The 27,660-nt window shown below is 36.7% G+C and overlaps 1 long non-coding RNA gene across 1 annotated transcript; it reads left to right on the top strand.

Moving 5' to 3' along the window:
- The first annotated feature begins 1,329 nt into the window (after window positions 1-1,329).
- On the top strand, window positions 1,330-27,660 carry LOC140712864 (uncharacterized). The gene is made up of 3 exons (XR_012094669.1): window positions 1,330-1,561; window positions 1,719-1,839; window positions 27,575-27,660. It is a non-coding gene; the product is annotated as an uncharacterized lncRNA (long non-coding RNA).

The following is a 27,660-nucleotide window of genomic DNA, read 5'->3' as shown; positions in this document are numbered from 1 at the left end:
ACATCATAAAAAGTCAAATGAGAGATTCAGAGAAAATATATTTGATACTTAATGACAGAGAAGGAGTTACTATTTCAAACATGTAAAGCATTACCATACCTTGATTTAAAAAGATAACCTAATTGAAAAATAATAATAAGGTCAAGTGTCCAATAAATATTTGAAAACGTGATTCATCTCACTAGTAGTCAAAAAGTGCTTACTGAAGCAGTAAAAAATATAATTTTCCCCTCATGCTATTGAGAAACATTACAGAATTTGATAGCATCAATATTCACATATACTTGGAGTAAACGCATTTAACTTGTCAGGAAAGTTACTTGACAGAAAATTCCTCTTTGGAAATATGTCCTAGAGGATATTTGCACAGGTGCATGAAAAAACATGCATATGGATGTTTGCAGTGGAAAACATGGAAAAAAATCTGAATGTTCAAGTTAGAGAATGACTGGAAGTATCTTAATACAATCACTTCGCGGATTATTATGCAGCCATCAAAATAGAATAAGATCAATGTATTTATATACAAGCATGTCCACAATACATTTTAAAATGAAATGAAGTTATAATAAAATAATATATTTTGCTTAAATTTTGTCAAAAATCAAGTAAACTAAAATTAATACGTGGGTAAATAGATTGGTGTACACCTCAATGAATATAGAGACGGGTGAGAGAGGATAGATATCAAAAAGGCAACACTGGTAGTCTTTGGATGGGATTGGTTGGGGTTTAGAAGAGATGGAAAACATGAGAAAACTATGAATGTTTTATCAATTTAGAGAATAGAATATTTTAATAGATCTGTGTACTGTTATATAGTGGAATATTAATATGAAATATTAATGTCTCCATAAGAGGTTGGTTGGGGGCTGGAGAAGATGATTAATTTTTGTTTTTCTATGTTTTTATTGTTTAACTCTTTACATTGAGCAGATACTACTTCAAATAATTACAATAGTAGAAAAACTAAAATTGATTTTAATTCATAAGGCAAGTAGATAATGTAAAATGTTAAGATTTTAGAACTCTTAGAAAGTTAGAAACTCTAGGGAAAATAATAAATTCTAGAAACTCAACAGGTACACTAAAAGTGTCACAAGAACCAAGAGAAGGAGGAGATAAACATTCTATGAACTTTTGGAAGTCTTGGAAGACATAGCTCTAAAAATATCATAACACTAGATAACTAGGATTATTTTAGGTATCAGTTGTGTCACATACATATATATGTATATATACACATATATCCTTGGTCAGCTTGAATTAGTATTTAAAAATGAGCAAGCAACAGGCAACAATAGCCACACAGACTGACTCTGGTGATTTATGTAACAGCAGAGATCTGGAAGTATTAGTCCTGACTCTTGGGTGAGAAATGTAACCTCTGGTCAATGGGCCTCTTTTTTTTTTTTTTCCTTGGCTTTCACCCAGCTTTGCTGCTCTTATACAGATGTGACATTATTCCCTGAATCACCAGCACATGAACAAAAGAATTTCTATGAGAAGTTAACAAAGGGGAAACTGTGACTTGGGGAGTTTTTAACTTCCCAAAGTTCAGGTGAGTCAGTGATGATGTTGAGATGGGCCCCAAACAATCATTTTAAGTAGAATTCTCCCTATCCTTCTTCTGCATTTTAGGTACTAAGATTAGCTCTTATGAGAGTATGCCTTTTCCCCCAGCAAACCATGAATAATGCTTTTTTTTTTTTTTTTAGATGAAGTCTCACTCTATCACCCAGGCTGGAGTGCAGTGGCATGATCTCAGCTCACTGCAACCTCTGCCTCCCGGTTCAAGTAATTCTCCTGCCTCAGCCTTCTGAGTGACTGGGACTACAGGTGTGTGCCACCAAGCCCGGCAAATTTAAAATCAAAATGAACACATGTGATAAGATTGTACTTGTTTTATTTTTTAAAATAAGTGAAGATTGTCTCATTATTTATAGTTTTGGTTTTCATTTTCCTTTTAATAGCTGATATATAAACTTACTAGATTAGGAGATATTTAAATCTCACAGATATCCTGTTCCTGTTTTTCTTATATGACATTTTGCAGGAGACAAGGCCAGAGATGACAGAAATGCAGCATAAATAATAATGTGGATGATTATCTGAACTTTATAAACATATATGGTTAATTCATTTCAATTATATGTATAAGTTTAAAATAAACAAAATATATATCATGAAATTTAGTTTCAGGAAGATCCTGATGCATATTTTATGAACCTTATATTTATGGAATAACCATTGATTTTCCAATAAAATATCATTTAGAGGAAGAAATGATTAAGTTCAAGGGACTAGATCCATTAACAGAGTGCCCTTTCCTAAATCATATCTGCAGTAAAGACCCTCATGCTTGTATTATGATGCAGGCATATCAGGTTAACCATAGGAAGCTGAAAATAAGAATATAGTTACCATTTTGTATGTATTTTGAATTTGGTTCTATCAATTTGGTAGTTTTGGAGAAATGACTTTAGATTCAATCTTATCAGAAATAATTGAAAGTGGCTCTGTATGGAAACATTCTCAGATGATTGTAGCATGGACTGGAACCTAGGGGGTCGACAAATTACAGCCCACTTATTTTTGTAGGAACTGATTTTTACATTTTTAAATGGTTGAAAGACATTAAAAGAATATTTTATTACACATTAAAGTTATATGAAATTTAAATTTTAGTGTTCATAAGTCTCACAGACACATGCATTCATTTTTGCAGTATCTGTGGCCATTTTCTCATTACAATGGCAAAGTTGAGTGAACATGAGACTATATTCCCCTCAAACCCAAAAATATTTACTATCTATCCCTTTATAGACAAAGTTTGCTGATCCCTAGATTAGGAAGTCTCTGAGTATATTTACTGGAAGGACTTGTATATGTTATGTTTCTTTTGTGGTAGGCCAAATGACATTAATTGATTAATTAATTAAACCTTTTATTCATAAATTCAATAAAGCCTTTTTTGAGTATTGACACTGAAACAGCATTCGGAATAGAAAGATATGTAAGACAAACTCTTTGTCCAAGAGGAGATTATATGAAACGATTACATGTCATTAAGACAGTCATACTAAGAATGTTTACAAATAAATGCCTTAGTGGACAGAGAACCATGGTAATTTCAGGTCCTACAAATTCTTTCCTGAGAAGAGTTCTATCACAGGGTTTGCTGCAATGCTTGCTGACTGTGAACATTTCTCTCTACCCTCTTAAACAGTGTCCTGAACTTCCATTTTCCTGTTCATGTGTTTACGTGGGTTCCCTGGTATCTTGAGATAAACACTGTGTTTCCCAGTCATGACAGTCTTGGAGGTTCCGATTGGCAGCCACCATCACTGAACACTTTTTGTGTGACAAGTATCGTGCTAGGGTGCCTGCATTGTTGTCATTTCACTCCTCATACTCTGTGAGGTAAACGACATCAGCCCCGTTTCTGTAAATGAGGAAACTGAATTTCAGAAAGGGCAAGTCAACTTCTAGAAAGCGGCAGAGGAAGAGCCTCAAACGTAAAGATGCCAGTTTCCAAAGCCAATTCTTTCTATGCCAATTTATGACTTTTGTCTTTCTTTTAGAGTCAAATTCTTCTTCTCCTCCATCATAGTGCTGCTGTCTTTGGTTACTCTTGAGGTGATGATTGTTAGATGAGTCTTTCAGGCTGTGGCTATGGGACAAAAATATAATTGGCAGGAAGTATGCTGTTTCTATGTTTGTGGATGGCAGTGTGTTTTCACAAGAACTAGTTCCAGCTTGCATTCCCCTTTTGTTCTTTCCTTTGTTTTTAAAGCATTTGTGTTTACTAGACTGAGGAGAATATTCCAGGTGGTCAGTAACTGGCCCTAGGTTATAGCCACAGGGTAGGTATTGTGAGATAGCAAAGAGAACTCCAATTTGGTGGCGGAAGAAACATAGGTCCAAATTTTGAGTCTGTCACTTTCTTGATATGATTCTTGCCAAAATCACTTGACTTTCTAAGCCTCAGTTTTCTTATTTGTAAAATAATTCGTGGTGGAACTTTAGATAGGTATCTCTCTATTCCCCATAGGTATATGGCCATCTTTGGAATCAGTTTTCACCCAAAACTATCAATAGTGATGATCCCTTTGGCTGATACAATTATAGAATCACAGAATTAGGAGGAGCAGATAATGTATAATCTTTGGAGACAAGTGGACTGAGGTCATTACTAGGTGAAGGATCTGAGACAAACTGACTTCATTTCCTTGAGCCTCAATTTCTTTAAACGTACAATGAAGGAACTATAGTATTACCTCATAGTAATCATAATATTGAATATTTACTGTGTGCTAGGAACTGTTCTAACTACTTTACGTGAATTGACTGATTAAATCTGCATTACAACCCTATGAGGTCATTACTAATATAAGTCCCATTTTGCAGAAGGGGAAATTAAGATAGAAGAGTCAGGAATTGAACCTTGGCAGCCTGATTTTTGAGCCCAGGTTCTTAATAATTATGCCATAACTCCTACAGAACTCTGTTACATCTTAATTAAGAAAAATAAATAGGCCGGGCGCGGTGGCTCAAGCCTGTAATCCCAGCACTTTGGGAGGCCGAGACGGGCGGATCACAAGGTCAGGAATTGAGACCATCCTGGCGAACACGGTGAAACCCCGTCTCTACTAAAAAGTACAAAAAAACTAGCCGGGCGAGGTGGCGGGCGCCTTTAGTCCCAGCTACTCGGGAGGCTGAGGCAGGAGAATCCCTTAAACCCGGGAGGCGGAGCTTGCAGTGAGCTGAGATCCGGCCACTGCACTCCAGCCTACACGACAGAGCGAGACTCCGTCTCAAAAAAAAAGAAAGAAAGAAAAATAAATAAAGCCCTTAATACAGAGTAGGAGGAGAGTTTGGTTGCCCTTCTGTGAAGAATGTTTTAAAAAATATGACTCACATTCACATGCATTGGAATCACGTAGGGTGGAGAGGGAAAAGGAGTGGATTTGTCTTAAATGCTGATTCTTGGACTTCAATCTGGACTTACTGAATTCTGGGAATTCCACATTTTTCTAAACAAGTTGTCTGACTGACTTTTTGTACACTAAATCTTGAGAGATTCTATCCTCAGAATCACTCCAGTTCAGTTTGCTAACAATGCAGAAATCCTTTCATGGCATTGGAGACGAATTATTCCCAGGCTTTATAAAAGTTCCTAGTGACAGTGAACTTCACCTCTCACAAGGAAGCTTATCCTGTTTTTTAAAAAGTTTGGACTATTGGAAACATCTTCCTTGTAACTGAATAAAAGAAAAAAAAAAAGAAAAAGAAAATGCTTCTCCACTTAGGTTCTCTTTACATGATCAGTTAAGCGTTCTGAGTCACAGAGATTATCAGCATAGGAAGGCACCGGAAAAGCCACCGTGGGAACGTATGGGACCTGGAGATGAGTTATGTTCATGAGCCTGGCATGTGGAACATAGTCTCCAGGGTCAATAGTGACCCATGAAGGAGGTCCTCAAGATTATGTCTGTCCCAGCACAGTGACAGGAAGCCTTCAGAAGGATCAAACTCAGAAATCCCGGGCAGGAGGCAGGCAGGTGGCAGCATCGTCAGGAAGATGATCAAAGCATGGAGAACAAACAACTCAGATGCTGAAATGGGAAATGGGGAGATTGGTCACAGGGGCGAGTCCGTAAAATTAATATGAGATCACCAACAATTTCACTTGGCCCTGACACAACTGAGCTGTTGCAACTAAATGTGACATCCAAATGTGTCACAACTAAATCAGGGTTATTTGGTTTTTCCTTTAGTAGGAACAGGATTCATGTCTCTAGGTAGTGTGCATTAGAGATATTTAATGACAATAAAAATGGTAGTCAGATGGTCCTATTCATGGAAGTTGCAAGGTAAGGAATGGGGCACATTTTCTACATTCAGTTATTAAAATATTCAAGGAAAACCTTTCCTTCTCCAGCCTAAATATCTCAAGTTTTTTCAGGGTCCAGCATAGGAGCATAGTGTTTGGTTTCTGGAGATTCTTCCAATTGGCAGGAGTCATCATCAGATGCTGCGGTTTTTCAACATCCCTCTTAAATGTGGTACCTAGAGCTGATCACAGTGCACTGACATGGCATAACAATGCTAAGTGCAGCAGGCCCGCTTTCTTGTTCTATGTGTTACACCAAAACTAATAGCCACTTCAAACCACTTTCTAATGAGGCAGGCTGCAAATTGTAAATAGCACACTTCAGCTAAGGTAGCCTAAGATCACGTTAGCTTTTCTAGCAGCCAATCGTGCACTTGGCTTGTACCAAAATTTCTGTCAGTAAAATCCCTGAAACTTTGTCATATAAAGTAGCGCTAAACTGAGATAAAGTTGGCTTGTATTTGTGCGACTGTTTGAACCTAAGTGCAGGATTTTACATTTGTTTCTGCTAAATTGCATCCTATTTGGGGCCCAATAGTCAAACCTATAGAGATATATTTTAATTCTGTTTCTGTCATCTAACATATTTAGCTAACCCTTCCATTCTTGTGCCATTTAAAAATATTATCAACCCTCTGTATCATCATCCAAGTCACTAATAAGAAATATTTAACAGAAATAGGCTTGTTGCATGTTCCTAGGATCTTTCTCAAGATGACATTACTGTATTTGTCAAGATTGTCTTAGGCACCTACTATATGCCAAATGCCATACTATGTCCTGGGGATGACAGTATAAACATGGACTAGTTCCTGTTCTCAAGAGATTCACAGCCTAATAAAGAGACAACAAATTAGTAGACAAATGTAATGCTGTGTGATGAGGGCTGTAATAGAGGGATGTACAAGGGATAATGGTAAAATCAGGACTTTGGTAGAATAATCACAGAATGATGAAAATCCATTTGGAGTGAAGCAGACCTGAATAGTTTAGAGACACTTGTCTCATTTACTTCCAATCTTATAAGCCTTTTAAAAAAATGCTCTTATGCAATACTTAAAAAATTACCACTACTGTGTTTTTATTAACCATTAAGTTGAAGGCCCAGCTGTGGTATGCTGCTGTCAACTCTGCTTTTTTATTGTGCCTGAATGCTCTTACCAGCCAGTTAAAAACAACCACTTAATTGCCCTCCTGTGAAGAATATTTTTGACCCTTTTTCTTTTACATAACTTATCTATGCTTCCCCTATCCCCTCAATTCTGCCCCCGTACCGATGATGAAGGACACTTTACTGAGACACAGATGGCAACAGTTAGCTGTTTCCATTTCAAATTACAGTTGTGTCTGTGTGTGTGTTCTTAAAATGCTAGTGCCTGCAGGGGCCCACCCTGCTGTCTTAGCCTAAGTTGGGTTACGATGCCAAAGCCAGTATCGAATAGTTCTAATCGGGTCTCCCACACAAAACAAAATAGTTAGAGGACTAGGTAGCCTGCTGCGCCTCACACGCTCAACACAATCAGGCCCAGAATCTTGCTTCAAGATTCCATGGAAAATATTAGTTATTTTTGTATACACAAGTCAGTTCTGAATTAGTTTAGACATGGATTTTTTTTTTTTTTTTTTTTTTTTAACTATAAAATGAGGCTTGGAGAACTACCCAGATGGAAATTGGGTTAATTCAGTATATGCAACTTGGGCTGTTTCTAGTCGTTCCATGTATTGAAAGAAAAGACACTGAATAGTGGTACTGGGGGTGTTAACATCAAGTACAATTTAACCTCATCCAGCAGCTCATTTTTAAAAAAATTCCTCTCTTTGTATTTTTGCCTCTAAGTTTTCTCCTCAGGTTTCCTTTTATGTTGCTGGTTTGGGGGTGGGGGCCCGTGTGCATTAAGGGTTTGTTTCTGAAGTTAGAGGGACCTGGGTTTGCATTCCGCTTCTTTGTAGTTATGTGAACTGGGTGGGTCACAACTTCCCTCTGCCTCATTTTTCTGGAATGTAAAATGGTGACGATCAACAGTGTTTTTATTAGTGGGCCATTGGGAGGATTAAACAATGTATGAAAAAAACTCTGGATAGCAGAGACCATATAAAGAAACAGCTCAATACATGTGATCTATTTTGTTGCTAATATTAACATAATGCTTTGAGGATTTGGATGATGATGCTGACCAAAAAAATGAAACCATTGTATTCCTATATATGTAGAATATTTCTTACAATGACTCAGGGATGTTGTTTTCTGAGCTATTGACATATTGAACCACATGATTTTAGTGCTTTTTTAGGGGTGGTGGTGTTGCTGTGCTGTGTATTATACATAGCAGTGTTTCTGGTTTTTACCCACTAAATGCCAATAGCACCTCTTCTCCTCCCAGTTGTGAAAACCAAAAATACTTGCAGAAATTGCCAAATGTCTCTTGGGATGCAAATGGCCCCTAATTGGGAGCCAGGATTTTACGCAACTAATGAACATAAGACACTTTCTTCAGCCCTAGGATCGTATAGTTCCCTTTATCTTTCTCGAGAGCTGTGAAATTGAGTTGAAAGGAATTCCCATGGCTTTGTTGGGCTGGATCCCTATAACATTTAAGTAGAAATGACAGTAATATTTTTGTATTGTGGACAATGTACCCATCTTAAGCCAATGCAGTACTCCAGTGGTCTCCTGATGTATTTCTGGAGTGAGGAATAACGGTTCATTGCATTTGCATGATATTCCACTTACTAGTTTTGATCTAGCACTGAATTTTGCAGGAAGAAGGAAGGAGTTTTCATTAACAGTAAATGCCATTTTCAATATTCTTAAGGCTCATTAAAGGCAAACATTTAACTAGGGAAAATAAATGGCAGAAAAATTCTGTCCGCATAAAATAAATGTGCTAATTGGCATGAGTGGTTCAAGAGGGTTTCTCTGCTCTCCAGACACTTTCAATTGTTCCCACTTTTTTCCTTGGCAGTGCCGTGTAAAAAGGGATTCCTTGAGCCTTTCGATGACATTTTGTTGGATTAGAAGGCATATTGGGTTTAGATTTGTGATCTGCAAGAATTCCATCTGCATCATTCATTGGAGGCGATGCCACTGATGATGAGTCCAAGTGGTCTAATCTTATTGCTTATTTACCTGCTTTATAAGAACAAATTAAACTGAAAGGACCATTTAATCTGATGTGGATAATTTAGTCAATTATTTTATTTCTCAGAATAGCTTGTGTGGGACAAAAAGTGGTCCACAGTTTGTATAGAGGCAGTTAATTTTATTTTCTTCCTGAGTAAGTATCCAAGATTTGTAAAGAAATCTATCAAAGGACATTCTTAGCAGGTGAGTGCTAGAGGTAAATAGAATAATAAAACCCACAATTCTTTTAAGTCAGTTACTTTTTGCCTTCATCCCAACCAAGTTAATGATGTCACTGAATTTAATGAATTGACATTGTACCATTTTCTAGATGTTGTGATTCTTTGAGGGCAGGATTCTGTGGGAATAAAACATGTTTCTGGTTCAACCTTGGGGGACCAATTATGGAGATTCAGTTGGGGGCTATTGTCATGGACACTTAAGTGTCAAGGCTTTTGATACTCATTTGTAACCATAACCATACATTTAAAAATACGACTACTTTCTTTGGCAGCCATCCTAACCTAATTAGGAACTGATGCAGACTTGTACATTTCTTGTAAACACATCAGCCGACCATAGGGATCTGGCCAGGGCTAGAACATGATTTGAGTTTGATTGACGGGTTTATCTTTTTCTTCTTTCCTATAATGCACTTTCAGGTCTGGATTATATTCAGCAGAGCTGCTTCTCCTTTTATTTCCCAGTTTTGAATTTTAAATGGATTTACTGTCTTATTCTCTTGCTGTTACTCTTTTCTGGCATGGTTTCTTTTTCTCCTTCTTCTTTATTTTGTCCTTCTTATTATGATGATGATTTTGTTGTTACAACTTTAGCATTTAACCATTTACCTAAGACCTAGTCTGATATCTTCCAGGCTGGAAGAAACAAGGTTTAATAATGACATCAGAGATGATAATATTTTTTTTCAGTGACTGTGTATTACAAGTTTGATTTTTAAAAAACCCTTTGTTTTGACAGGAGGGCTGCTTTATTTTCTGCACAGTTCTAGTGGTAGCCTGTAATTCAGATGAGCACACAGAATAAGGTGAAAGCCATAGTGAAATGGGTGCTTGCAAGTGGTCATACAGTTTTACCAGAGATGAGTTGCAGGGGACCGTGAAGTTTAGATTTTGCATGTCACCCGTGGTAAGGATATATCAACTTGGGCTCTAAAAATAGTAATGTTAATAGCTAATTTTAACTGTCTACTATGTGCCATGTTCTATGCTAAGTACTTGACATGTTCTTCATATAATTTTCACAACAGTCTTATGGAGATGAAAATTTTCACACCATTTTGAGATGAAACTAAGTGTGTTTTCATACAGTTGCACAGATAGTAAATCTGATTCCAAAGCTTATTTTATAAACCACCACATTTTGTCTTTCCATTAATTTGAATGTATTTTTATTATCCTCTATAAAAAGTATGACAATTATATTAAATAAGATAGATATAAGCAAACATTGTCTCTGGTAACTATCTACTTTGGCTAAGAAAAATCTTGTTGAGTACTGGCATTTTCTATGCCTCATATTACTCCATAGGTGTACTAACAGCTTGTAGTAAATAATAATGGGTCAATGTGGCTTTTCTTTTAAGTTTTGTTCCATTTTATCCACTAAACTTCTACTTTCAGACTATTTTTATACCATTTTTGGAAATAGAAATTATGTTTGGCACAGAGATGAGCATACATGCAAATAATACATTTCCCTTTGGCCTTTAGTTTTGAGAGTAGATTTTCAGCTAATGGGAAATGATAAATAAGTAATGGGGCTAGAATAAGAACACAGTTAATGAATTGCAAATGGTGAATCAGATGCTGTTCCTGTTGGCCAAATGATTCTTCAGGTTTTGGCTTTTAAGATAAAAATGTTTTATGACTGAATAGAGACTTTACATGAAAGTAATAAATAAAGTCAAAATTAGATTTTTTTGGGGGGCAGTCAAGTGGTGAGATTTACATGATGAGAATCTTTGGTACAGATAATGAAGAATCAAGTCTTGAATGCTGCCTGTGTGGCTCAGTAATGCTTGTATGAGGGACAGGTGGTTGCAAAGAGAAAGCAAGGGAGCAGAGAAAGTATTAAGAGAAGAGAGCAGAAAAAGAGAAGATGGAAAGAGGAATGCAGGCCTGGAAGGAAGTAAGACTGATTAGATAAAAGGAGACCAATGGAAGAAAACCATCTTCATGGTGAGAACAACTAACTGTTGTCTCAGGCAAACATGAATGCCAGTTTAATTTCTATAAACACTAGTGTGGTAGAATGTATTTGAACATTAATGAATAATATCTTTGTCCATTTGTACTACTGTAACAAAATCATCACACACTGGGTAATTTATAAATAATAAAAATTTATTCCTCATGGTTCTGCAACTTAGGAAGTCCAAGATTAAGGTGCTAACAATATTGGTGTCTGGTGAGGACTTCTCTCTGCTTCCAAATGGCACCATGTTGCTGCTCCTCTGGAGGAGAGGAACATTTTGTCCTCACATAGCAGAAGCAATGGAAGGGCAGAAGGGGGAAAAATGCTATGTCCTCAAATGGCATAAGAGTGGAAGAGCCAAAAGGGCCTAAGCTAGTTCACTCCGGTCCTTTAATTTTTTATATCTACATTTTTTATTTCAATAACTTCCGGGGTACAAGTGATTTCTGGTTACATAGATGCATTGTGTAATGGTGAAGTCTGAGATTTTACTGCACCTATCACCCAAGTAGTGTACATTTTACCCAATATGTAGTTGTTTGTCTGTCACTCCCCTCCCACCCTCTCCTCTTCTGAGTCTCCAATGTCCATTATACCACTCTATGCTTCTGCATACTTACAGTTCAGTTCCCACTTGTCAGTGAGAACATATAGTATTTGGTTTTCCCTTCCTGAGTTCCTTCACTTAGAATAATGGCCTCCAGCTGTGTGTTCAACTGTCAGTCTCTCCAATTTTAAGGGCAGTGGTTTGCCCTATGACTCCCACGTCTCTGATGAATCTGTGAAGATTTGTTGATACTTTAGTTTGTTTAGCTTTTTACTTGTTAGGACAGAGGGCTGACTTCCAGCATCTTACATAGCAAATGAAAAATCTGCCCCTTGCTTTTTACACATCATGATATGTCTTGGAGATCTTCTATATCAAAACACTGAGGCTTTCTTAGTTTTTTGTTGTTGTTGTTGTTTTTAACATAATGGCATATTAATCCTTTGGTGATATACGCCTGATATGATTTGGCTGTGTGTCCCCACTCGAATCTCACCTTGAATTCTAATAATCCCATGTGTCATGGGAGGGACTCGGTGGGCAGTAATTGCATCATGGGGGCAGGTTTTTCCCATGCTGTTCTCATGATAGTGAGTCCATTAAACCTCTTTCCTTTATAAATTGCCAACCTTTGGTTATATCTTTATTAGCAGCATAAGAATGGACTAGTACAGTAAATTGGTACCCGTAGAATGGGATGCTGCTATAGAGATACCCAAAAATGTGGAAGTGGCTTTGGAATTGGGTAACAGGCAAAGGTTGGAACAGTTTGGAGGGCTCAGAAGATGATAGGAAAATGTGGGAAATGTTGGAACTTCTTAGATACTTGAAGAGCTCAGAAGACAGAAAGATGTGGAAAAAGTTTGAATCTTCCTAGAGACTTGCTGAACATTTTTGACCAAAATGCAGATAATGATATGGACAATGAAGTTCAGCTTGAGGCAGTCTCAGATGGAGATGATGAATGTGTTAGGAACTGGAGCAAAGGTGACTCTTGTTATGGCTTTAGCAAAGAGACTGGTGGCATTTTGCCCCTGCCCTAGAGATCTGTGGAACTTTGAACTTGAGAGAGATGATTTAGGGTATCTGGTGGAACAAATTTCTAAGCAACAAAGCATTCAAGAGGTGACTTGTATGGTGTTAAAAGCATTCAGTTTTATGTATTCACAAAGATACGGTTTGGAATTGGAGCTTACGTTTAAAAGGGAAGAAAGAATAAGAGTTTGGAAAATTTGCAGCCTGATGATGTGATAGAAAAGAAAAACCCGTTTTCTGAGGAAAAAAATCAAGCTGGCTGCAGACATCAGCATAAGTAATGAAGAAACAAATGTTAATTTCCAAGACAGGAAAATGTCTTTAAAACATGTCAAAGATCTTTGCGGCAGCCCCTCCCATTGCAGGCCCAGAGGCCTAGGAGGAAAAAATGGTTTAGTGGGCCAGGCCCAGGGTCCCCCTGGTTGGTGCAGCCTAAGAACTTGGTGCCTTGCATCCCATTTCAACTGTGGCTAAAAGGGGTCAAGGTATAGCTCAGGCTGTGGCTTCAGAGGGTGCAAGCCCTAAGCCTTGGTAGCTTCCATGTGGTGTTGATCCTGTGGGTGCACAGAAGTCAAGAATAGAGGTTTGGGAACCTCTGCCTAGATTTCAGAGGATGTATGGAAACTCCTGGATGTCCAGGCAGAAGTTTGCTGCAGGGGCGGGGTTCTCATTGAGAACCTCTGCTAGGGCAGTGCAGAAGGGAAATGTAAGGTTGGAGCCCCCAAATAGACTCCCAACTGGGGCACTGCCTAACAAAGCTGTGAGAAGAGGACTACCATTGTATAGACCTAAGAATTGTAGATCCACAAACAGCTTGCATTGTGCACCTGGAAAAGCCACAGATAATGCCAACCCATGAAAGCAGCCAGAAGGGAGGTTGTACACTGAAAAGTCACAGGAATGGAGCTACCCAAGACCATGGGAACCCAACTCTTACATCAGTGTAACCTGGATATGAGACATGGAGTCAAAGGAGGTCATTTTGGAGTTTAAGATTTGGGTGACCCCTGGATTTCAGACTTGCGTGGGACCTGTAGTCTCTTCATTTTGACTAATTTTTTTCATTTGGAACAAGTGAATTTACCCAATGCCTGCACCCCCATTTTATGTAAGAAGTAACTAACTTGCTTTTGATTTTATAGTAGGTAAATGCAGAAGGGACTTGCTTTGTCTCAGATGATACTTTGGACTGAGGACTTTTGAGTTAATGCTGAAATGAGTTAACACTTTGGGGGACTATTGGGAAGGCATGATTGATTTTGAAATGTGAGGGCATGGAATTTGGGAGGGACCAGGGGCAGAGTGATATGATTTGACTCTGTGTTCCCACCCAAATATTACCTTGAATTGTGAGAATCCCCACGTGGTGTGGGAGGGACCCAGTGGGAGGTAATTGAATCAAGGAGCCAGGTTTTTCCCATACTGTTCTCATGATAGTAAATAAGTCTCACAAGATCTAAATGGTTTTGTAAAGGGGAGTTCCCCTGTACATGTACTCCTGCCTGCCTCCATGTAAGATGTGCCTTTGCTGTTCCTTCACCTTCTGCCATGATTGTGAGGTCTCCCCAGTCACTTGGAACTGTGAGTCCATAAACCTCCTTCCTTTATAAATTATCCAGTCTCAGGTATGTCTTTATTAACAGCATGAGAACTGACAAATACAACACGAGAGTATTTGTTGGTTCTCTGTATTGTTTCTAATCTTCATCTATTCCAAACAATGGTGCAATGATCAATATGATACATGCTATGTTGTACATAAACGGATTTATCTATGGGATGGATTCCCAGACACAGGATGACTGAGTTACAAGTGAATGCCAAACTGACCTCCATTGTGTGCTACATTTCTGGACTTCTAACGGCAGTATATGACTATTCTTTTAACCCATTGTGTTAATACCAATGAGAATAAACATTTAATGAGGGCTTACTGTTTGGCATACATTGTTCTAAGAGTTTGAAATGCCTTATTGCATTTTGTTGGTCCTGTGATATAGGTACTATTGTTTCTACTATAAACTTAAGAAAAATGAGACACAAAAAGATAAATAACTTGCACAATGTCAAAAATATTGCAATGATTCAAACTCTGAAAGCCTGATTTCAAACCCTGCATTTTTTATTTTCATAGTCTGGTACTCCACTGAAGCTAGGCAGGTCACAAATGTCCTCTTTGTTTCCAAATCCAAACACTTTCAAGTCTCATCTTCATCTTTTTCAACCTCCTAGCTACATTCAATGCAAGGAACTATCTTTGAAGAACCATTTCTAAATTGCTCCTCATTATGGCTGTTTTTTAGGCCTTCAATAAAAGTGAAAGACAAGAAAGGAAATGTGTCATTTCACAAATGATTTAGAAAGAAAATTGTCATGTAATACATATCAGTTTAGAGTTGATAAAAAGACCCTTGAATTAAAGATTAAAGAGTTATCAAGAAGTCTTGTAAAACGTTCTACAATTTAGTAATAATAGAAAAAATTTTAAGTCCCTACTAAAGTTAAGGGTTTAAAAATTTGAAAATATACTATTTATCTGATTTATTTAATTGAAGGAAATTTTCTAGCACATCCTTAAATATGTATACTTTGTTTTTTATATGATTAAATAAGAAATAATTATTTGTAACAGTAAAATTTTTGACAGTATATAAATATATAGCAACTTTTTGTTCTGGCCTTGAGAATTCAAAGTAATAATTAGGATAATAAATCATACTATTGCTGATTGTAATTTAATTTCAACACATAAAAATGAATTTGTGAATAAATATAGCATATATTGATATTTATCTTATTTGTACCACTAAATTATATACATAAATAGAGAGACTGATAGTTCCATGATTGGGTGGAAAATAGAGGAAAGAATAACATCTAGTTATCAGACAAACAATATCTTAATTGCCAATTAAAAAACAGCCCTAGTTTTTGAATGAATTGTTTTTTTCTGTTTTGAAGAAGGCAAATTAACTCCTTCTGGAAATGTAAAATATCCCTTAACTAGTTGCTGGGGGTGAATGATGTCTCAGTTCTACCCATGCCCTTCTCTATATTTCTCTCTACTTTTGGTGCTGAAAACCTGATATGGTTTGGATTTGTGTTCCCGTCCAGTCTCGCATCTAATTGTAATCCCCAGTGTTGGAGGTGAGGCCTGGTGGAGGGGCTTGGATCATGGAGATGGTTCTTCACAAATGGGTTATCATTATCTGCTGGTGCTGTTCTTGTGATAGGAGTGAATTCTCCTGAGATCTGGCTTTTAAAGGTATGCAGCACCTCCTGCCTCACTTTCTTTTCTTCCTGCTGTGGCCTTGTAAAGTGCCAGCTTCCTCTTCACCTTCATCTATGACTGTAAGTTTCCTGAGGCCTTCCCAGAAGCTGAGCAGATGCCAGCATCATACTTGCTGCACATCCCATGGAACCATGAGCCAATTAAACCTCTTCTCTTTATAAATTACCCAGTCTCAAGTATTTCTTTATAAGAGTGTGTGAACAGACTAATACAAAGTCTATGAACTATTTTCCCTGGACTCTTTCACCAGTTGCCTTTCTGACAGGTTTTGCAAACAGGAGTTACTGGTAGGTAATTGTAAGTTGGAGAGAGTTGTCTCCTGAATTGTGGCAGGTGCCTCTGGCAGCTGAGTCCACTGGCCTGTGGGACTTCTGTATTCTTGCTCATTCAGTGTGTCCCTAAGAACAGTGGCAGTGGATGTTTGAGTAGCCCCTGGTGGCAGAGGCTCCAACAGCAGCATTGGCAGTAAGAGGGTGCTCTGTAGCCCCACAGTTCTGGGTACTCCTATTTTCCTTTTCATTCCTCTGGCCTTAGGCATGGCGATGACTCCCTGTGGATACTGATCTTTGGATAAACTTATCATTTCTTTGGCTTATGTAGCTTTTCCAATATCCTTTAAATGAGTTTCTTATTTTAAATTCCCAGTGTTCAAAGTGCCTAGAGTTGTTTCTGTTATCCTGACTGGACACTAACTGATATATTTTATGGGATTTCTTCTCTGATCCATGAACTAGAGCCTATTTTCTTTAAGATAGTGGCACACACGAGTCAGTCAGGAAGGTGTCACATTTTTGTGTTAATGGAAATAATTTATGGTATATCTGACAAGCTAAGTCAGGTGACTCTAAAACTAGAGTGAAAAGAAGCAGATTGTCCTCGATATATTTTTGTACGTATGCCAGTGCTGTACTCCTTTTCATATAATCTTACATTAAACCTTCATATATTGGTAAAATAGTTGATACAACACAAAAATAGACATTTTCCCTCTCCATCTAAAGGGAAATAAAGTTGGGAGGGACCCACTGGTAGTCATACTACTTTCTACATTTCGTGACCACATGTTTTATTATTAGAGCTCATCAACAATTATAGTACAAAATGACTGTCAACTACTTTGGAAATATCTGTATGAGAAATTATTGACAAACTTTTAAGGCAGACATTTGTCTCACTTTTTAAATGTTCATTATGCTTTATAAAATGAATGTTCTACTTTTGGTCTACAAACTGTTGTGGGTCCACTAGAAGATAAGACACCGATGTCAGAATATAAATGTAGTATGTCGTTAATCACACAGACTTAGTTTATCAGCTTTTTTGGTAACAATACTTTGGTTATAATTTTTTAAAATAATACTTTTGTTTCTATTTTTTGTGACAATACTCTCTTTTTAAAGTTACGATTTAAAAAAAATTTAAATTATTTTATTTTAAAATTTTGTCAGTACATAGTAGGTTTATCTGTTTATGGGGTATATGAAATGTACCCTATGATACAGACATGCAATGCAAAATAAGCACATCACACTGAATGGGGTATCCATCCCCTCAAGTGTTTATCCTTTGAATTGCAACCAATCCAATTACACTTTTTAAGTTATTTTCAAATGTACAATTAACTTATTATGGACTATAGTCAGCCTGTTGTGCTATCAAATATTAGTTTTTACTTATTCTTTCTAATTATTTTTTTTTACTCATTAACCATCCCCACCTCCCTCCAAACCCCACACTACTCTTCCCAGTCTCTGGTAACCATCCCTCTACTCTCTATGTCTGTGAGTTCTATTGTTTTGATTTTTAGATCCTGCAAATTAGTGAGAACATGTGATGTTTGGCTTATTTCACTTAACATAATTGTCTCCAGTTCCACCCATGTTGTTGTAAAAGACTGGATCTCATCCTTTTTTATGGCTGAATAGTATTCCATTGTGTATATGTTCTACATTTTTTGTTTTGTATCTATTCATCTATTAGTGAACAATTAGGTTGCTTCCAAATCTTAGCGATTGTAAGCAGTGCTTAGACAAACATAGGAGTGCAGATATCTCTGTGATACACTGATTTCATTTATTTTGGGTATATATCCAGCAGTGGGATTGATTTTTTCCTATACAGTTTGAGCCTCTTATATATTCTGGTTATTGATTCCTTGTCAGATAGGTAGTTTGCAAATATTTTCTCCCATTTTGTGGGTTGTCTCGTCACTTTGCTGATTGTATCCTTTGATGTCCAGAATATTTTTTGTTTGTTTGTTTTTGACAGAGTCTCGCTTTGTCACGCAGGCTGGAGTGCAGTGGCAGGATCTTGGCTCACTGCAAGCTCCGCCTCCCAGGTTCATGCCATTCTCCTGCCTCAGCCTCCTGGGTAGCTGGGACTACAGGCACCCACCACCACACCTGCCTAATTTTTTTTGTATTTTTAGTAGAGACGGGGTTTCACCATGTTAGTCAGGATGGTCTCGATCTCCTGACCTCATGATCCAGCCGTGTCAGCCTCCCAAAGTACTGGGATTACAGGCGTGAGCCACTGTGCCTGGACAGAGTTTTTTTTAACTTTATGTGATCTCATTTGTCTATTTTTCCTTTGGTGGCCTGTGCTTTTGCCTGGCCAAAGAAGACATTTTTGCCCAGATCGATGTGCTGAAAACTTTCCTCAATGTTTTCTTGTAATAGTTTCATAGTTTGAGGTCTTCGACTTAAATCTTTAATCCATTTTGAAAAACTGGTTACAGAAGAAACATAACTCAGCATAATAAAAGCTATATATGACATACTCACAGCTAGTATTATACTGAATGGGGAAAAACAGAAAGTCTTGCCTCTAAGACTTGAAACATAACAGGTATGCCCACTGTCACCACTATTATTCAGCACAGTACTGGAAGTCCTAGCTAGAGCAATCAGACAAAAGAAAGATATAAAGTACATTCAAACTAAAAAAGAAGTCAGATTATCCTTATTTGCAGATGATATGATCTTATATTAGGAAAAACCTAAAGAATCCACCAAAAATATATTAAAACTGATAAATTCAGTAAAGTTGCAGGATACAAAATCAATATACAAAAATCAGTTGCATTTCTTTCTGTATGCCAATAGTGAACAGTGTGGAAAAAAAATTAAAAAGTAATCCCATTTACAATAGCCAACCAAAAAACTGAATACCTAGAAATTAACTTAACCAAAGAAGTGAAAGATCTCTTTGATGAAAACTATAAAACACTGATGAAAGAAATCGAAGACTTCACCAAAAAATGGAAAGATATTTCATGTTCATGGATTGAAAGAATCAATATTGTTAAAATGTTTAAAGTACCCAAAGCAATCCATAGATTCAGTGCAATCCCTATCAAAATACCAAAACATTTTTTCACAGAAATACAAAAAAAAAAAAAAAAAAAGTAAAATTCGTATGGAACCACAAAACACCCAGAATAGCTAAAGCTATCCTAAGCAAAAAGAATAAAATTGGCAGAATCACATTACCTGACTTCTCATTATACTACAGAAGTATTAGTATCCAAAACAGTCTGCTACTGGAATAAAAACAGACACATGGACCAATGGAACAGAATAGAGAACCTAGAAACAAACTGATGTGTTTCTGTGTACTATTACCGGTGAGTTTTGTACCTTCAGGTGATTATTTCTCATATCGTAAACATGCTTTCCTTTCACACTGAACACAGTCAAAGGAATAAAATAAATCTCCAGTAATTGGCCCCAAAGAAATTCAGATTTCTGAATTGCCTGACAAAAATTTAAAATAATAGTCTTAAGAAAGCTCAGTGAGTTATAGAACACAGACAGAAAACTAAGTTAATTCAGAAAAGTGTTATATGAACAAAATCAGAATATCAACAGATAGAAATTATAAAAAAGGGCCTAAAACAAATTATATCTAAAGAATATGATAACGGAACAGAAAAATTTACTAGTGGGCTTCAACAGTAGACTTTATCAAGCAAAAGAGAGTCAACAAACTTGATGACCAGTCATTTTAAAGTATCTAATCGTAATAACACAAGGAAAAAAAGAATGAATAAGAGTGAAGGGAGTCTATGGGATTTATGGAACAATCTAATCGTCATAACACAAAGAAAAAAAGAATGAAAAAGAGTGAAGGGAGTCTGTGGGATTTATGGAACAACATCAAGTGAACCAACATTTGTTATTGGAGTCCCAAAAGAAAAAAAGAGAAAAAAAGGCAGAAAAAAATTTAACAAACTAATGGCCCCAAACTTTCCAAATCTGGTCAGAAAAATGGACATTCAGATTAAGGAAGCCTAAAGGACAAATGCAGAATACTGTAATATAGTAATGGTGGTGAGTAAATCACTTTTAATTCTAGCTTAAAAGTTAAAAGACAAAAGTACTAGGAATAACTATAACACAAAAACTTGTCAATAAATATACAATATTAAAAGGTGTAAATTGTGACGTCAATAATATAAGAGTGAGTATGTGTGAAAGTAAAATTGTAAAGCTTTTGTGGGTGATCAAAGTCAAGTTGTTATCAGCTTAAAATATATTGTTATAACTATTAATATAACATGTTTTATGTAAACATCATGGAAACCACAAAGAAAATACCTATGAAAGACATACAAAAGAAAATAAGAAAGGAATCAAAGCATATTGCTACAAAAAGATCAACAAATTACAAAGATAGACAACAAAAGAGAAAAAGAGACAAAAGAAATACAAGTAAGACGGAAAAATTTTGAAAAAATGGCAATAGTAAATTTTACTCCATCAATAATTACTTTAAGGCCAGGAGCGGTGGCTCACACCTGTAATCCCATCACTTTGGGAGGCCGAGGTGGGCGGATCACTTGAGGTCAGGAGTTCAAGACCAGCCTGGCCAACATGATGAAACTCCATCTCTACTAAAAATACAAAAAGTAGCTAGGTGTGGTGGCACATGCCTGTAATCCCAGCTACTCAGGAGGCTGGCACAAGAGAACTGCTTGAACCTAGGAGGTGGAGGTTGCAGTGCGCTGAGTTCATGCCACTGCACTCCAGCCTGGGTAACAGAGTGAGACTGTCTCAAAAAAAAAAAAAAATTACTTTAAATGTAAGTGGATTAAACCATTATTCAAAAGATATAAAGTAGCTGAGTGGATAAATAAAAACAACATCAAACTATATGCTGTCTACAAGAGATTCACTTTAGATTTAAGAACACACTGTAAGTGCAGATATTCCATGCAAATGGTGACCAAAAGAGAGCAGAGGTGGCAATATTCATATCAGACAAAATTGACTTGAAGGCAAAATTGTCACAAAAGACAAATAAGGTCATTACACCATAGTTAAAGGGTCAATTCACCAGAAAGATATAATAATTATAAATGTATATAAACCTCAAATATCAGAGCACCTAAATATATGAAGCAACACTGACATATCTGAAGGGAGAAATAGACCACATTAAAATACTAGTAAAATACTTCAATACACTCCCTTCCTTCCTTCCTTCTTTTCTTCCTTCCTTCCTTCCTTCCTTCCTTCCTTCCTTCCTTCCTTCCTTCCTTCCTTCCTTCCTTCCTTCCTTCCTTCCTTCCTTCTCTGTCTTTCTTTCTTTCTTTCTTTCTTTCTTTCTTTCTTTCTTTCTTTCTTTCTTTCTTTCTTTCTTTCTTTCTTTCTGTCTGTCTGTCTGTCTGTCTGTCTGTCTTGACAGAGTCTTGCTCTGTTGCCCAGGCTGGAGTGCAGTGGTGCAATCTCAGCTCACTACAAGCTCTGCCTCCCGAGTTCATGCCATTCTCCTGCCTCGGCCTCTGAAGTAGCTGGGACTACAAGTGCCCGCCACTACGCCTGGCTAACTTTTTTTGTATTTTTAGTAGAGATGGGGTTTCACCATGTTAGCTAAGATGGTCTCAATCTCCTGACCTCATGATCCGCCCGCCTCGGCCTCCCAAAGTGCTGGGATTACAGACGTGAGCCACTGTGCCCAGCCCAATACACCACTTTCAATAATGAGTAGAACAGAAACCTAGTAGGGAAATAATGGACTTGAACAATGTGCCAAAACTATAGAGTGCAGCAACAGAGAGCCATTCATAGTGATAAATGCATATGTTAAAAAAGAAGAAAGATCTTAAACGATCTAGCTTTATTTTTCAATGAACTAGAAAAAGAAGAACAAAGTAAGGGAGGAAATAATAAATACTAGAATTTGAAATTGAGACTATAAATACAATGGAAAAAAGTCAATAAAGACTTGGTTTTTTGAAAAGATCAACAAAATTTAAAAACCATTTGCTAGACTATCTGAAATAGAAATAGAAAAGATTCAAATAAATAAAATCAAAAATTAGAGAGGAGACATTACAACTGATGCCAGAGAAATAAGAAAGAGTATCAAAGAATACTATGAACAATTATGCACCAACAAATTGAATGACCAGAAGAATTCCTAGAAATATACTACCTACCTACCAAGAGTAAATTATGAATAGAAAATGTGAATTGACCAATAATTAATAAGGAGACTGAATCAGTAATAAATGCTCAACAAAGAAAAGCTCAGGACCAATTGGATTCACTGCTGACTTCTATCAAACATTTAAAAAAGAATTAACACCAATTCTTCTTAAACTTTTCCAAAAAGTCAAGAAGAGGACATGGTTCCAAACTCATTTTATGAAGCCGATGTTACTTTGATACCAAAGCCAGGCAAAGATATTACAAGAAAAGAAAGCTACAAGTCAAGACCCCTCATGACATAGATGTAAAAATCCTCAATAAAGTGTAAGAAAACCAAATTCAACAGCACATTAAATGGATCACACACCACGTCTGAGTGGGATTTGTCCCTGGGATGTAAGGATAGTTCAACATATGCTAATCAATTAATATGACATACCACATCAACAGAATGAAGGATAAAAAAACTGCATGATAATCTCAATAGATGTAGAAAAAGTGTTTGAAAAAAACAATGCCCTTTCATAATAAAAACTCTGAACAAACTAGATGTAGAAGGAATTTATCTCAATGTAACTAAAATAATATATGACAAGCTCACCACTAACATCACACTCAACGAGGAAAAACCAAAAGCTTTTTTTCTAAGATGACAAACAAGGCAAGGATGGCCACTCTTGCCACTTCTATTTAATATACTATTGGAAATCCTATGGAGAGCAATTAGGCAAGAAAAAGAAACAGAAGAGAGCCAGTTTGGTAAGGAAGGAGTAATGTTTTCTCCGTTTTCAGACGGCATGATATTAAATGTAGATCTCAAGACTTTGAGAAAAAATACTGCTAGAACGCATAACAAATTTCCATTTACAAAAACGTTGAAAGAATAAAATATTTAGGAATGAATTTAACCAAGGAGGTAAAAAACTTGTACACTGAAAAGTGTATAATTTTGATAAAAACACTTTTAAAAGACACAAATAAATTTAAAAATGTCTCCGGTTCATAGATTGGAAGGCTTAATATTGTTAAAAATGTCCTTAATACTCAAAGCAATCTATAGATTCATTAACATTCCTATCAAAATCCCAATGGCATTTTTTACAGAATTGCAAAAACAATCCTAAAATTCAGATGGTACCACAAAAGGCCATGAATAGACAAAGCAATCTTGAGCAAGAAGAACAAAGCTGAAGGTATCACACTTCCCGATTTCAAATATTACAAAGCTATACAAATTAAAATGTATAGTATTAGCATAAAAACAAATATATAGACCAATGGAACACACTATAGAGCTCAGAAATAAACTCATTCATAAATAGCCAGTTGATTTTCAACAGAGATGCTAAGAATAGACCATGCAGAAAGGAGTCTTTTCAACAAACAGTGTAGGGAAAACTGGATATCCACATACAGAAGAATGAAGTTAGCCTTGTCTTACATCATACACAAAAGTAAACCCAAAATGCATTGAAGATTTAAGTGTAAGACTTTAAACTGTAAAACTCCTGGAAGAAGACATAGGGTAAAAACTTCATGACATAGGTTTAAGCAATGATTTCTTACATGCAACACCAAATCAGAAACAACAAAAGCAAAAATAGGCAAGTGTGATTATATCAAACTAAAAACTACACAGAAAAGGAAACAATCAACAAAATGAAATGCAATCTGCAGAATGGAAAAAATATTTACAAAACATATATCTTGAAAGGGGTTAATATCCAAAATATATAAGGGACTTTTATAACTTAATATAAAATAAACTAATAACCTAATTAAAAATGAGCAAAAGACTCAAATAGATATTTCTCCAAAGTTTACATACAAATGTCCAATAGGTATATGAAAAGAAGCCCAACATCACTAATCATCATGGAAATGCAAATCAGAACTACGATATTATCTCACATCTGTCAGGATGACTGTTTTAGATAAAATGAGCTAACGAGGGTTGGTAAGAATGTGGAGAAATGGAAACTTTTCAATACTGTTGATGGGAATGTAAAATGGTGCAGCTGCTATGGAAAACAGCATGGAGGTTCCTCAAAAAATTAAAAATAGAACCACCATGTGATCTAAAAATCTCATTTCTGGGTATATGTCCAAAGTAATTAAAATCTGGATCTTTAAGAGATAGCGTACTGATGTTCTTTGCAAGACTATTCACAATGGTCACAATACAGAAACAACCTAAATGTCTACTGATGGATGAATGGATAAAGAAAATGTGCTAACTACATGTAATACAATGGAATACTATTCAGCCTTAAAAAATAAGGAAATCCTGCAATATGCAACAATATGGATGACTCTGGAGGATGTTGGGCAAGGTAAAATAAGTCGATCATAGAAGGACAAATACTGCATGACTTTACTTATGAGGTATCTAAAATGGACTCATAGAAACAGAGAGTTGAATGGTGGTTGGCAGGGGTCAGGGTAAGGGAAAATTGAGAGTTGCTGTTCAATAGGTATACTGTTTCAATTATACAAGAGGAACAAGTTCCAGAGATCTGTACAACATTGGGCACATAGTTAATACTGTAGTGTGCACTTACAATTTAAGAAGGTAGATCTCATGTAAAGTGTTCTTACATGAGTTGGATTGTAGATGATTCCCTAGGTTCCTTCCAGCAGTAGCCAGTGGCCCCTCCCCACAACTGCCTGGGGCCTAATGAAGCCCACCTCTACATTCCTGCACCTTCTGAGGGTTTTGGTACGCGTGGTGGTGGTCCTGGAGCTGGCCAGCCTGCACTAGGGTCAAGGCGGGAAATGTACCATGCTGGCAATTCAATAAGTGAATGGGTTACGGTCCCAAGGAAAGGGTACCTGGGCCAAGTGGGGCTCACAGATGTCAAAGGAGAAGACCAGTTCAGGCAGAGCCAGGCAGTGCTGACAGAGGGCAGACATGAGCAATTAGCCAGGGGCTTGGACAATCATCAGGAAGTGCCTTTACATTAGCGAATACCTACTGTATGAAAGGCCCTTCATTTCTCTGGATCCCAGTTTGTTTTACCACTATAAAAGAAAAAATACATACATACATAAATGAATATATAAAGATGCATATATTTTCAGTTTTTAGGGAATGAAAGGCTAGTTAAGACATAAAATATCTGAAGATAAGAGAATAAAACTAGTGACATATGAGGGGCAACTCAAGAAGAGTTTATTTTTAAATGGATTATTTGCAAGGGATAGTGCAGGAACCAGGAGCTAATAATAGCAACTCAATTGTTTACCACTCATAAGCACAAAGAACTGAGGCAGAGAGTAGTTACTGGAACAAGAAGAAACCAGAATATAGAAAGATTTGTGTTGAACTGTTTTGAGAAGAGCAATGTTTTTTGGTGAAGGAGTCTGTGAAGTCAAGACAGCCTACCAGAAGGAAGACAAGGGAATAAATACCCTAGCCTCCCTCTCCTCTTTTCCTCTGATTTCCTGGAAGCTTACCATTGGCTGAATCCAACCAGAGCCCAGAAGGTGTAGAAGTCCTATTGATGCAGTTGATTCAGGTTAGCCACCCAAGGCACAGAGCGGGGTGCAGAGTATGGCAAGCAGAATGGAAGATACCCAGCACATGTATTATGTACAGCTACAACTTTCTTTTCAAGAGATTTCCTTTTTGATATAGTGGAGAAAAGGATTTCTAAAAGACAGACATGAGAAGAGAGACATAGGGTATTTATTTGAATGGAAATGTGTATATTTGTGTGATTATCTATCTATATCTATCTATCTATCTGTCTATCTATGGCATTACCATCTAGTCTGAAACTACTTAATGATTTCTTCATTTTAAGAAGTTTTCAGGTTTGTGGAGAAAGAACAGTAACGTACTGTCACAGAACTAATAAATAAAATATTATGAAAAACAGATTGATTCCCTTAGATATTCTCCCCATTCATATTTCCTCCATCCTGTGCAGAGGTAGCCAGCATTTAGAATCAGGTGGTTATCATTCTCATTCATGTCTTTAGGATGTTACTACATATCTTTCCCTACTGAGAAAATATATAGAATTATTTTGTGTGTCTTAAAACTTTATATAAATGGTATCACACTGCATGTAGTATTTTATAACTTGATTTTTTTTTTTCATTCAACGTTTTTACTTTTTTGAGGATCTGCTCAGGTCAATACATTTAGCTCTTTATTTTCCATTCCTTAGTCTGTAGTATTCTGTGATTTAATGATGTAAGTCTACTTACTGTTTATTTAACATTAGAATCCTGTGATTTTCAGAAGGAAACAACAGACACTGGGGCCTACTTGAGGGTGGAGGGTGAAAGAAGGGAGAGGATCAGAAAAAATACCTATTGGATATTATGCTTAGTACTTGGGTGATGAAATAATCTGTACAATAAACCCCCGTGACATGAGTTTACCTATATAGTAAGCCTGCACGTGTACCCCTGAACCAAAAATAACAGTTAAAGGAGAAAAAAAGAATCCTGTGATTTTAAAACTTGGGATTTTTATTGTATCCATTCTTTCTTTATATTAGTTCATTTCCTTATCAAGTTATATTCTTCAGTAGTGGAGATTAGAGAATCTGAGTTATTTTCTTTTTAAAAATTACTTCAGAAAAGAGGAAGCCCTAGGTAAATTTTATCTTTCACTATCCTTATCTTTACTTCATACTGCATATGTGTTATCCTAGTGCTCGGAAGGGAACCTGGCACAGTGTAAGTGCTAAAGAAGTGTCATCGCATAGGCACGAAGACACTAGGGTTAGGGGTACAGACTGGAGCCTGACCATCTGGGTTTGAATTTCAACTCTGCTACTCACCAACTGTGTGACTTTGAGCAAATTACTCAGCCTTTCTGTACCTCAATTCCCTCCTTTATAAAATCAGGTATAATAACAATCCCTACATCATAGATATTGAACATATGTGTGTGTGTGTGTGTGTATACATATATGAGATAGAGAGTTGTTTTGAGGAGTAAATGAATGAGTGAATATGTAGATGTAAAGAACATAGAACACACCCAGCAAGTAGTAAGTGGTTGCTCTTATTTCAGGTCCAGTGTGCTTGTTGCTCGAGACCTCATGCCTTCTGGACCCTGACATCTCTGCAATCTTGGAACTGGAATACACCGCTTCTTGT

This window comes from Chlorocebus sabaeus, chromosome 11, assembly GCF_047675955.1.
Source record: "Chlorocebus sabaeus isolate Y175 chromosome 11, mChlSab1.0.hap1, whole genome shotgun sequence".
In the NCBI taxonomy this organism is placed as follows: domain Eukaryota; kingdom Metazoa; phylum Chordata; class Mammalia; order Primates; family Cercopithecidae; genus Chlorocebus; species Chlorocebus sabaeus.
The sequence above is the reverse complement of the archived record's forward strand: the minus strand, read 5'-3'. Positions and strand labels throughout refer to the sequence as shown.